Below are 12,660 nucleotides of genomic sequence, written 5' to 3' on the forward strand. Positions count from 1 at the left end.
CATAAACATACCTTTCCCTCGGGGGCCTCTCTCCTGTAAGGCATTGCACAGGGACTCTGGACATCTAATTCAGTTCAAATGATTTGATTCTGTTAATCAGTGGGATACCTAAAAACGTAAAATTACGCCAACTTTCTTGTACAATTAAACCTTCTTTTTATGAAACACAGGGGTATTTACGAATTTAACTCCCACGCCTTCCAGTAAGATTTAGCATCCTAGAACTGTGATACTTAAAGATAGATAATGAATTTCTATTGAACCAGTGAGAGACTAATACTCTAACAGAGCTATACCTTTGAGATCTGGGTTTTATAGATGACATTGAAATAAGGGCATAGGCATCTAAAGTGGGACATAACCAGGATTGAAGAACTGAAATACAAAACACGGATGCCTGAAATATCTAATTTGCTGCTGCCTACTCATGTCTGAATTCTGCAGAGCTCTAAGTTTCCCAAATTAAAGCTCTCATGGTACCTAAAGTTCTACTTTGGGATTTGCTAACAAGTGAAGCACTTATCTTTGACTAAGTCCTATCAGGCTTCACAAACTAGATTATTCTCTACTATGTTTGCAGACAGGATTCAGTCTCTTAAACTGTACCAGAGCAGACCTATTGCACTCTTTTATTTTTTCCTAATGAAGTTGATATGCAGAGTGGTATTTGAAGAGTTAAAGCACTCAGTCACATTTGAAGAGTTAAAGCACTCAGTGGGAAGGAAGCTTTCCTTCCCATACCTGTCAGAGGGGATTTTAACTCTTCTATAACAGCATTTTACGCAATGGCTATTAAGGGGTGGTCGGTGTGGGAGGTGGGGAGAGAAAAAAGGAATCAGCCCATTATTGCTGAGGTTATTCCACTTTGCATATAGTAAACTGTGAGTCCAGAAGAGCACATGAAGCATGACCATAACTCTTAAACAGTGGCTTTAAAAACAGATACTGCAAAACACTAAAATGTCAAAATATTTTGATAAAGGGAAATGAAGCTCTTCTGTATCCCAAACTAACCTATAACCACTAGAAAATTCTATTCACTAGTGAAACTATCTACGTTCAGCTTCGTTTGTAAACTTTATTTTACAGTTACAGATTGTTTTTAATAAAGAGTTCAATAATCATTAAAAAAAAAAAAAGAGTAGTCTGAGAATGGGCTCCATGTCTTCCTATAGCAAAATAGTCTGATGTCTGCTAAGGCAAAAGGCATGTCAAGCAATCTGGACAATAATTAAAAATAAGTTAAAAGTGACAAAAAAGTTCCATCTCCTGCCACCATTTTCCTGGTGCATTTCCACAGTTACCAGAGCAGTTAACAGAAGGACTGAGTGTGTTCTGCACAGAGGGTAAGGAATTAAAGGACCTGGTGAGAGGGCACCTTCCCCATTTCTGACTGCCAGTGATAGCTAGTCTGTAGTGGGAAAACCCAATTTTATTACAGTGTTCAAGCACATGATTACTTTGTGTGAAAGAGGCTAGGATTGAAACATGCCTGAAATTAACTACATTAAGTATGTTTCTGAAAAGGCCATGTTTCCACCTGAAATTATTTGATAACCAGATCAGTAAAAAACAGTTTTAAGCAGCCACTCTCCTTAGAGGTCTAATGTTTCAATTGGCAAAGATAATAATTTTCTCTCACGTGATAATCTTTCAAGGGTAGGGCTGAGATGCCATGTTAGAGAAGTTCATCATCATTTGCATTGCTATGCAGCCTGTTGCAGGGACAAATATAACTCTTCCACTTCCAATGCTGGGTATATTACAGTTTTCTTTATTGCTAAACACACTTGCAGTAAATCACGCCTTCACATATATTAAGGAATTATTTTTTTCTTCATTGACATTCATTGTGGAATGAATAAAAACTAAAAATTACCAACCCCCTCTGCCAAATTTCCAAAGAAATCTCTTAGACTGTCATTTTGAAGAGTTAAGAATAGTTTGTTTGGCTCATTACTTCCAATTATAATACACTGCTGCTGCAAATACAAAGACAAACTCTTAAGCAGTTTTGTGTTTTAAGGTGAAATTCAACTTTAATGAAGCAGACAGGTTTCTAAGAAATAGGGAGCTCTGCTGGAAACACGTCTGCATGCTTCATCTTTTATTGCTTAGCTACATTTAAATAAAAACATTAAAAAATTACAAGTTGCTTACTGTGCCTGAGGGTTCCCAGAAAACAAGAAAGAACAGCAAGAAACAATAAAACAAGAAAGTGATAGCAGCAAGCCATCCAAATGCAAGCATCTAAACTGCTTAAACTTATGGATTTGAACTCTTTTTTAGCTGAGAGACTTTTTAAAATGTCTGAAGTAATTTACTGAGCAAACATCCCAGTGATGAAAAATTGTCTGATCAACCAATTGAGTATGTTGACACTTTAACCTATATGTACTAGCATAATATATTACTGTTTTATCTTGAAGCAAGAGCAGGAAACATCTGATTAAATGTGGATTACCTATACAAAGTCAATATTTATAAATGAGCTATCTGACCAGACTAATTTTATAATCCGTGAAGAGAAACAGGCACTTTTAGGGTCTGATTCACCTTGTGATTCATTTTGTGTTGAGGAAAAGCAAACCAAATATCATCAAAAAAACCTGATGGGGGCCTTAAATGTAAATCTAAATTCTAGCACATAGAAAACTGACATATGCTATAGATTATTATGTTTACATAGATGTATATGTCACTGTTTTACTTAAAGCCTGTTAAACTGTAATAGTATTTACAGTATCACATAGCCTCCTCTACTCTGTTAGTGTATTTCTGTAAAAAAAAAGATGTGTTAAAATCATTAGTGAGGAAGGAACAAATTTTCTAACCTACAGGCTATTGAGTATGAGGAGAAACACCAACTTCATTCATTTAAATACCTTTTTTATTTTTCTCTTGGATTTTTTCTGTGAATCACCTGTGGATTACAGATGACTATAAACAATACATTTTAAAAAAAACTATTAGAAAAAAAACAACAACTAGACAAGACCCCAGTTCAGTCTTACATAAATCAAATTGAATCTGCTGCAGTTTAATTACCATTTTATCAAAAATTAATTTTATATGCTTTGAAATTATACAGTTCTCTAAGGAACTTAAAAAAAATAACTATATGAAACTACACACTATTTTAGCATTTAAAAAGTCCCTGGGAGTTTTCTAAAACTTTGTCATGATACATGGATTATGCTACAGTTTTAATGTATTAAGATAATAAATCTGTATTAAGATAATAAATTAATAGAATTGCAATAATTTTACAGAGAACATTCTTGCCATTCTCTTATTTACATGCTAAGCTTTCTTGCTCCCCAAATTAGATCCAAAAGTTCTTCAGTGGTTCCTCTGACACCCATCCTTACTGACCTTGCTGCCCCAATGTACTGGATGAATACAGCCATTAGCAGCCAAAGTTGGAGGAACAGACCAGGTTGTTTACCTAGAACGTGAGTTACCCTTAACCTGCATAAAAAGAATCAGATGATGTTATAAATACAAATTTGCAGTCCCTACTTTGTTTCTCTTCACTACATGGAGCTTCCTACTTTCAATTTCGCCATCTTCTGAACTACTGTCATCTGTCACGTTGCTAAGTTGTACCAGAAGTATTGCCAATATTCATAAAAAAGGATGTGACAGTAAAATCTGGAGTAGCATTTGGTATTGAAAAATCCAGTCTGTGTAAAAATGAGATTTTAAGGGCTAAACTGAAAAATACATGGAACATTTCTGCAGATGAAAATGCTTAATAAATGGCAATTTGAATGCACATTTCCATCATAAATAGTATGTCTCCAGAAGAGGTGACTATGGCAGAGAAACCTGCCCCATGCTCACTGCTTCTGCACTATTCACAGGACAACAGAAAACACAAAATAAACCCATTACAGACTAGTCTGGCTGCTACATTACAGACCTACCAGAAGCTTCTCACTCATGAATAAGAAGTGTCTTCATGCAAACTGGAGACCTACCACAAAATATTAGTGACAGTCTAGTGAGTATGTCCCAGGTTCTGTGAAGCAACATGCAAACATCTACAGAAATATTGATTTCTTCATCGTTAAATTTTGTTAATGAACTACAAATTTTAATCCTGATGAATTTGTTCACTGTTTCCCACACAGGGCTGAGCAGTGAGAGGAAAACATCCCACCAAGGTTGTCACTTTATATTCTGGTCATACTGGGGACATGGCTTCTCAGTCCTGGCATTTCAGCCTGTTGAGTCTGAAGAAGTAACTGTTATTATTCTGCTCTCAAAGCAAACATTTTCCACTTCAGACACAATTCCAAAAAAATTAGTGTCAGATAAGAAAAGCATTAATTCATTTTCCAAGTAAATTAGTTATCTAATTTTTGACAACTTGTATTGTTTCTGTGTGCAATCCTGTAGGCAAGAGAACTCTTAAAAGTAAAAAAAAAAAGGGGGGGGAGGAGAGATATTTTGCTATTGAAATATGTGCAGAGAGCATTATGGGCAGAGCAGGCTACTTTAAAAAAATGTCACAGTTCCTTTCTTGGCATTGTCCCTAACGCATGTGGATTATATCTGCATTTTGGATTTTATTAAAAAAAAAAAAAATCCGTACCTCTCAGTTATGAGGAAGGCTTAAGTATTTTTATTTAACTCCATTGAAAAATAATTCCTGATAGGTATTGTGGGATTTTTTTGGCAACCATATGACAAATTAATTTTTTTCTCTTATAAAATATTACCTCAAACTACAGTAAAACTTGAGAAACAATGGATTCAGAGACCATATCTGAAAATTAATACTAACTTCATCAGTTCACCTAAGTAATTTTATATGTATACATTTCCTTTCACATAATCCAAATATCTATTGCACCTTTTACTGAGTGTCTTTATAAAGTATTTTCAAGTTTTCTTTTGTTCATTGCTTAAAGGAAGGACTTCCAATCAATCAAATTATTTCGTTTGTCTCTCATATGAATATGACTATCATGCATGTTGCACAAATAACACATTATTAAAATAAAAAAAAAAACAACCAAAAAAACCCAACCAAATCCAAAACTGGCAATTAAAAGGTCTTCATTGCTGGTTTACAATTCCAGCTATTTTCCCAATGCTTTATACAGAAGGAGGAAAATTACAACTAGTGGGTCCATTACAAAAGTATCAACTATAAAGTTGGCATGTAGAAATGTCTTCCTGAGCTGGAAACATAAGGCTATCTGAAAAGTAAATTTATAGTGCTCCCACTAGAAGATAAAGTTATGAAACCAGTGAATTTACCAGGTTATTCACTTTTAAAAAGCCCCCCCCACATACCCAAAAAACCTCTCCCCCCCAACCACAAAACAAAAAATCAAACAAAAACTAAACCAACCCCCTCCCAGTTCTTATTACATTTTATACTATTGAATTTCAGTAAATTCAGTGAAGAAATCAAGAAGAAACAAGACCTAACTGAAGATACGATCCTATCTGAAGTAGCCTATGTAATCTAAATAAAAGTTTTATACAAATTGTTTTTATCTACATTTTCTCATTGTGTGTTATGAACAAAGCAGCTTTAGTGCTAGGATATGAAAAAAAAAGAAATGTGTTCATATTTTTATCTGTAGATTCATATTTAATAATACACCTAGGTGCCAGAATTGTATATCATATGTGAAATGAATATGTGTTATGTGAAACGAAGCGAAGTTATGAGAAAGCAAATGTCCTTTATTACAATCCCATATGTATTTTTCACAGGAATAGAAGTGTTATTCATGGAGTCTTGACTAAACCTTAATGTGGGAATATCTGCAAATCTAAATTTATCCTGCAACTTGAATAATGCAATTTTTATTTCTCTGAAGGAATTAATAAACTGTTTGAGATGAGCACAGGAGAATTCATGCTTACACTTCAGCACTGGCTAATTAATCAGATCCCTAAACATTCCTGTAAAGTGACTATTCCTGTCTTTAGATATGGAAACTGATATAAAGGGGTAATTGACTTATTTTAAGGGATCAAATATTTTAATAGCAATACAGCACTAATAATTAAAAACTGACCTTCCAGTTTCTCAGATTAAAAGAAGCTGCTGGTTATAACCCTTTACTGAAAAGATATTGCTGGAATCACATCAGAACTGAACTTTATACCAGGGAGAGCCAATATTTTTACGGTTTGCAGAAAGATGAAAACAACCTTTGTTATTTCCTAAAATACAGGAAACTACTTCCCATTACAGCAGCGATTACTGGCCAGCTCGGGGGCAGCTCATTGACTCATGCTGTAAGCAAAGTCATAATTTACTCTCCTATTTAATTTCCTGTGAATCTGAGTAGTGTGGGAGGGTTTCATGGACAATATCTTTCATGTGAGTTGTGTGTCAGGTGTATTAGATGAGTAATAGAGCATTTTTTTCTAGTTTATGGTCACTGTGCCATATACTAATCATCAGCTTCCAATTTTGGAGTACCTGGTCATGAAGGTATTTTGCAAGCTACAAACTGTGGCAAGTTCTTGTTTTCAGCTGAACCAACATGGGAGACTATTGACTGCAGAAGGACAAATTCTGTGCATATTTTCCACTTCTCATAACTCAACTGACTTTACTAGCCATGTTCCAACTAAATGATGGGACAAGACATCAGTTTGAACCAATGCTCCTGCTCTCCTAGGCTCTCCCAGAAAGGGAGAAACAAACTTGGAAGAAAATGACAACTATTACCTGACCTGAATAACCAAAAGCTCAGGACTATAGGGGCTGTAAAACATCTTCCCTGATATGTGGATTGTCTTGGGGTGATTTTATGATGATACTCTATTCTGATTGCCTGCTTTATGCCCAGAAATGAGTTCTGTGACTTCAAAATGAGTTGCAGGGAGGGGCAGCAGCCTTGGGGCCCTTGCGTGGACTTGGTTCAAAGTCTCTCTCTGGCTTGCTCGTGTGCTGTGCAGATCAGAAGCTACACTGCTGCTTAGCTAGCTTGGTTTTTGTTAGCTCAGGCAAGAGGTTTTTCCCAGGACTGCAGTAGCAATTCTTTGGTGGCTTCTGTTGTTTCTTCTTGGACTGTTCGGTTTGGTTTTGGTCTGAGATCAGACCATCGGCACTGGCGTGGACCAGTGGGGAGCTGCGGGGACACCCCATCTCGGCCCAGACCTTACGAAAAGCTGAACAAAGAAAAGAAAGGACTCTAAATACACCAGCTTCCTCTGCAGTGAGGAGGGGACCAACATCAGAGTTCCACAAAGTTCCCATCTGTTTTCTTTTCCCCCAAGCTGCTGTGTGGATTCTTCTTCCTTCCCTGAGTTTACAAAGGCTGTCTGACATTTTGCTCTTTCTTGCCACATGGTGGGCAGAGTTTTGTTTCTTTTCCTTCCCCTGGCATTTGGGGGGGTTGGGGGGTTTTTGGGGATTTTTTTGGTTTTTTTTGGTTTTTTGTTCTGCTGTGGGGGGGTGGGGGGGTGGCTAAGGTTCTGAAGGTTCAATATCTAACAGTTACTGGGTTTTTTTTTTTCTATGTCTTGCAGGTACTCTGTCAATAAAGAGCTGTTTGTTTTTTGGTTGGTTTTTTTTTCACTTTCACTGACCGATATTCATTTCATATCAGTGGGAAAGAATAGCTGAAACTCTTTTCTTTAGAAGCACTCATTCCAGAGCATTCACTCCCAAGCTTGTCTCTAAACTGAGACAGAATATATCCACAGATGCTATCAGGGTGATAAATATATTATTTAAAATCATTTCAGTAACTTTGGTGTAGAAAGAACTAGAACTGTTTCATTTCCAAGTGTTATGAAGCATAACAACACTTAGTAATGTAGGCCTTGCTTCAAATAAGAAAAGCCCTATTGTTTAAAAAGAGTATTTAAAAAAATCAGGTTTTGACATGGTATATATACCTTTTGCAAGATCCACGGCAGACTTGTGTCCTCCAAAACTGAAATATATGTAGAAGCTCAGCTCATGGACTAAATGAACCTTTCAAGATCTGGTACATTCCAGAGCCTCTTCCCAAGCACAACATTCAAGTCAATTTCATATTTGATGACCAGCAGATGATGTGCATGCCTGGGGGCAACTGTGGTCTATTCATGCTCCCCCAGCTGGCTCATAATGGATTTTCAGTCTAGTAAACAACAATGCTTAGTCTCAGTTCTGCAGAACTTCACTGAAAAAATACCATCCCATATTTGTCTTGGAGAACACAAGAAATGAGAAAATTAAGACTGTAAAATACACTGTACATCTGATTTCTCCCTTTCTAAGTAATGCAATTCTAGTCCTGGTTTCCTCTGTTCCTGGTGATGGACATATCTTATGCAGGTGCATGTTTTCTTTTAAATCCAAAACTCTGAATTTTAGTTTTTAGATGCTTAAAATAACAAGTCAAAAGCAGCTATAGTCTGATTTTAGAAGATCACAAGTAGCATTACCACTTAGTTTACCTGTAGGTATTGGTATACTTATCTAGGGCAGTGAGGAGCTATATGAATTAATTATACAGAAAAGATGGTCATGGTAATTCACTGCGGTGAGACTATACATTATTAATGAGGCTGATATGCAAATGATCAGTCAGTACAAAAATTATATTAGCTCTTTGCCAAAAACTCGATGCAAATCAACATCTGGTTCAGTCATGGAGGAGAGGCAATCCCATCTGGCTGAAAGTAAACCATCAGATTTTAAAAACTTAAAATTCAGAAAGGAACCTATAATTCCAGTCTGTCCTAAAAGGCAATCAGTCCTGAGGAGCAAAAAATTATGATGTTAAGGCTTGAATCATTCAAACTGAAAGACTGTTATTAAAAAACAAACAAACAAACCAAAAACCTGGTATAACATTGTGACCTGCTGGGAATGTTGTTTGAACTATTGAAGTTGAAAAACTCAGCTGTGCTTCCGTGGATAGGTTTATTATGATGAGCCTCTTTTAAACCTGAGTTAAAAACCTTTAGAGATGATGCATGATATGTGGAAGAAAGAAAAAGCAATTACAAGGCACGCCCCCCAGAAGGAGCTCATTTTTTAAAGCATTTTCATTCCCAGTACCTGTTTCCTGTTCTCAAGAACCAGGTATTTGTCCGATCTGAACCCCCAGATAGCCCATGTTTTCACAACAGGATTCCTTTGCACCTCACTTTCAGTTAAACAGCTCACACAAATGTTTTGTTGCCTCCTGAGCTTGATTATGGTTTTGAGCAGACATTTAACTTTCATCAATAATTTTAGACAGAAATCCATAGTATTTTCTTCTCAGATTCCCCACAGGTTTCAATGATTCCCTTCTCCTTTACTGGGGAGACAAATCAGAGACTTTTGCTCTGGTGCTCTCAATATTCTCCTATCGATGGGCTGGTAAATGTCTAGACAGTTGTTGTGCATCTGTACTGCATTACAACACAGACAAGATATATCTTGTATAAGTAGATGGAAAGTGACTCGTTTAGCTGAATCTTGACTCTTCAAGAGAAAAGTGAATCATGAAGAAATTTCTCTATGTTAACATATTTAATTTTGATGTGCCTCCTATATATGAAATGCTTACATTTAATTTCAAAATGCAGCACTAGGGAGAAGATATATACTGTAATAATTTTGCCAAAAAGCATCTACAGCATTATTTATGATCATTTTTATTATAAACTTCTATTTATTTCCCAAATGTTTCTATTTATGTCTTCACAGATGCATAACCTAATATATTTCTATTTTAAAAAATACCCTTTGTAAAAAAAATTGGTATTCCACAAGCAAAAAAGCAAATTAGGGAGATAGGAAATAATATAGAATTATGTACTAGTGTAGAATGATTCAATTTCTTTTGAAAAATCATTCTTCTTATAATTTCTGTCTCTAAACAATCACTGCTTTCTGATAAGCAACTGGCCTTATATGTCAAGATTGCAGATTGTGATGCAAAAGACAATGTCAAACAGGGAGTGGCTTTTCCAACAATACTACAATATTACTTTTAGATATTATGCAAATTATTTAAACCTAATTATCTATTTCATCTAGCAAGGCTATAATTCTAGCCTATCATTTGCTAAGTCAGAAAGGTGTTCATGCTCCCGGTGCTAGTAAGTCAAACATGTTCCCATGTTATATGGATAGTTAAACTTTAGAGTTGGAGGCCTACAGAAAGTAAAAATTCTCTTCATAATAATACCCCTTAAACAAAACTAAATGCCTAAGATCACCAAACACTGTACAAATAGTAATGCTTCTAGATTTTCTGCACTCCTCATTATCCCACTTTAAATATGGGTAGTGAAAAACAACATATCCAATTAACTAACTTTCACTCAGACAAAAAATTCATTCATATGATTTTCTACAGCACTATCTTGAAAGCCTGAGCACAAAGTGGCTATGGGTTAAACAAAGAATATAACTCAAACCCATGACTGAATGGACTAGAAGGCATTGGTACATAGCTGTAGCAGACAAACTACATTGATCCCACAGTTGTTGAAGTATTTAAGTGCCAAATTAGCATCATTAATTTATTTTTCTCCACTACCCCTTCCAGAAGAATACTATCAGCAAAAAAGAAATGAGCAGGCCTTGATGAAAAATAGATTACAAATGCCACTTCAAAATGGATGGAGGCAATTTCCTGTACGGGTAAATCCAGACCCAAACACTTCAGCTCTGCCTGGTATTTTAAAATAACATCTAATGTTGATTAGCTCTAGCAACTGTTTAAGAATTGAAAACAATCAGTTCAAATTCAAGTAATTTATGCAAGAAATATATTGAGTGTGTTCACCTGAGCAAATCTATCTGCTTTTGTAAGATTCTGTGCAGTGAAGTTTTTTTTTTTTAATTTATGCTACAGGGAATGTGCACCGTGCTTAACCTAAATATAAAAAATTCTTATTCTGTAGTAGTGTCACTAGAATATTTTCAGCACCACACATGAAAGGTAGGTTATTACCATACTTTACAATACTTTCTCTTAACATGGAGTAATTTTTATAGGGACATACTTAACTCATTGTCTTATCTCCAAGGCATTTATATTTGCTTTGCCCTGGACACATGAATGAGTAATTTCTGATAGGAAAATTTCATTTCAGAAAAGGAGAAAAAGCTAATCCAAAGTAGAAAGGCTTATCTTCTTAGCCCCTAATTTGACATTGAATCCTAAGTTTAAAGATTTCTCAGACTGTAGTACCTTTCAGTTTTAAGGAAGGAGACAAAATCCTCATAAAATATTAGAGGATGATGGCAAAAGGAAAAAAAAAAACTATATAATGTGGATATATTACAAACATCTATTGTTTTCTCTCTTTCTTGTGCATAGTCCTTTCTTAGGATCACAAAAACACACATTAAAGTTATATATATATAACTTTATGACTTAGGAATTCACATCTTTCTCTGGTAATGTTTTCTCTTGTTCCATCTAAAGTGTACAATCCTGTATTTTTCTGATTAACTACTCACCTACTTGATGTGATCATCTCTTCTCTAGTTTTACTAATGGCTACTTATGTTTAATATATCCTCCCTCTACACATTTAATTATTTTCAGTAGAAAGAAGTCTAATCAAAGCATCACTTAAATTATTGGAATAATAAGGATAACTACATTTACATTCAGTAAACATTCTTAACCACTAAGTTTCATTGTCTTTTGACAACTACTTTGGAAAAAAGTGGTTCTGCCACTTTCTGAACAGGATTTCAATTTGAAGTGCTGCTACAAACTATAGGGAAATAGAATAAAAAGACAGTAAATATGCTGTTATAGTTCTGCATTGAGTCTATCCACTGCAGATTTAATTTGTACACATGCAATATGCATTCTATTAAACAAGCTATACAAATAGATATATCTTTAATACTATTGAAAGGTCACTGTTTTCAGTCAGCTTGAACTCCCGGTAGGCAAATTCATATTCCTAAATCCTATCATCATACCTCTGCTTGCACACAAAGATGTGAGCAACCTCACTCAAGTGCCAAGTGTGCAGGGCCACAGGTCTATGTTTTTGTGTTTTCCAAGCTGAGGTGCTGTTGCAGTGGAAGATAGATCCCCTCCTTTTATTTCAAGCATCCATATAACTTGTTTTAAGAATACAGCGATATTAGTTCTGTGAATGTAATTACTTTGAAATAAGTGAAACATTAATAAAACAAAGTTAATTATAGGACATCTTTAACTCATTGTCTTGGCTCCCAAACATTTATATTTACTTTTCCCTGGATCCATGAATGAATAATTTCTGATATGAAAAATTAATTTCAGAAAAGAAAAAAGCCAATCCAAAGTAGAAAGGTTTACCTTCTTAACCCCTTGACATGTAATCACAACAAGATTAAAGACATCTCAGAGCATGACAGCTTTTTAATGTTTGTATCCTAACATGAAGCAGAATCTGGCAGTGGTGGCTGCTCTGACATTCTTATTCTGGCTTTAGTCATTCATGACACATCTGGAACAAGATCTCTGCTTTTCCATTTCAGGTTGGAACACTTCAAAGTAATTTGATTGAGAATTTTTTATGTCATGGTCTGTAATACTGTCTGCTCCTCTTCAACGGAAAGACACTTAAGCTCTTAGAACCAAAAATTACAAACCTGAACACTTTGGAAACTGCAGGGTAGAAAGTTCAGGTATCACCCCCTGCCTGTAACCAGGCTTGGTCCAAAGCCTTATGGAGATG

At 35.4% G+C, this 12,660-nt stretch overlaps 1 protein-coding gene across 10 annotated transcripts in view; it reads right to left on the reverse strand.

Moving 5' to 3' along the window:
- ADGRB3 (adhesion G protein-coupled receptor B3) overlaps positions 1-12,660 on the reverse strand; it is a 451,307-nt gene that overhangs the window by 311,334 nt on the left and 127,313 nt on the right. The gene's annotated exons all lie outside the window — the stretch shown is intronic.

Source organism: Lichenostomus cassidix, chromosome 3 (genome assembly GCF_008360975.1).
Source record: "Lichenostomus cassidix isolate B80296 chromosome 3, HeHo_3.0, whole genome shotgun sequence".
Taxonomy (NCBI): domain Eukaryota; kingdom Metazoa; phylum Chordata; class Aves; order Passeriformes; family Meliphagidae; genus Lichenostomus; species Lichenostomus cassidix.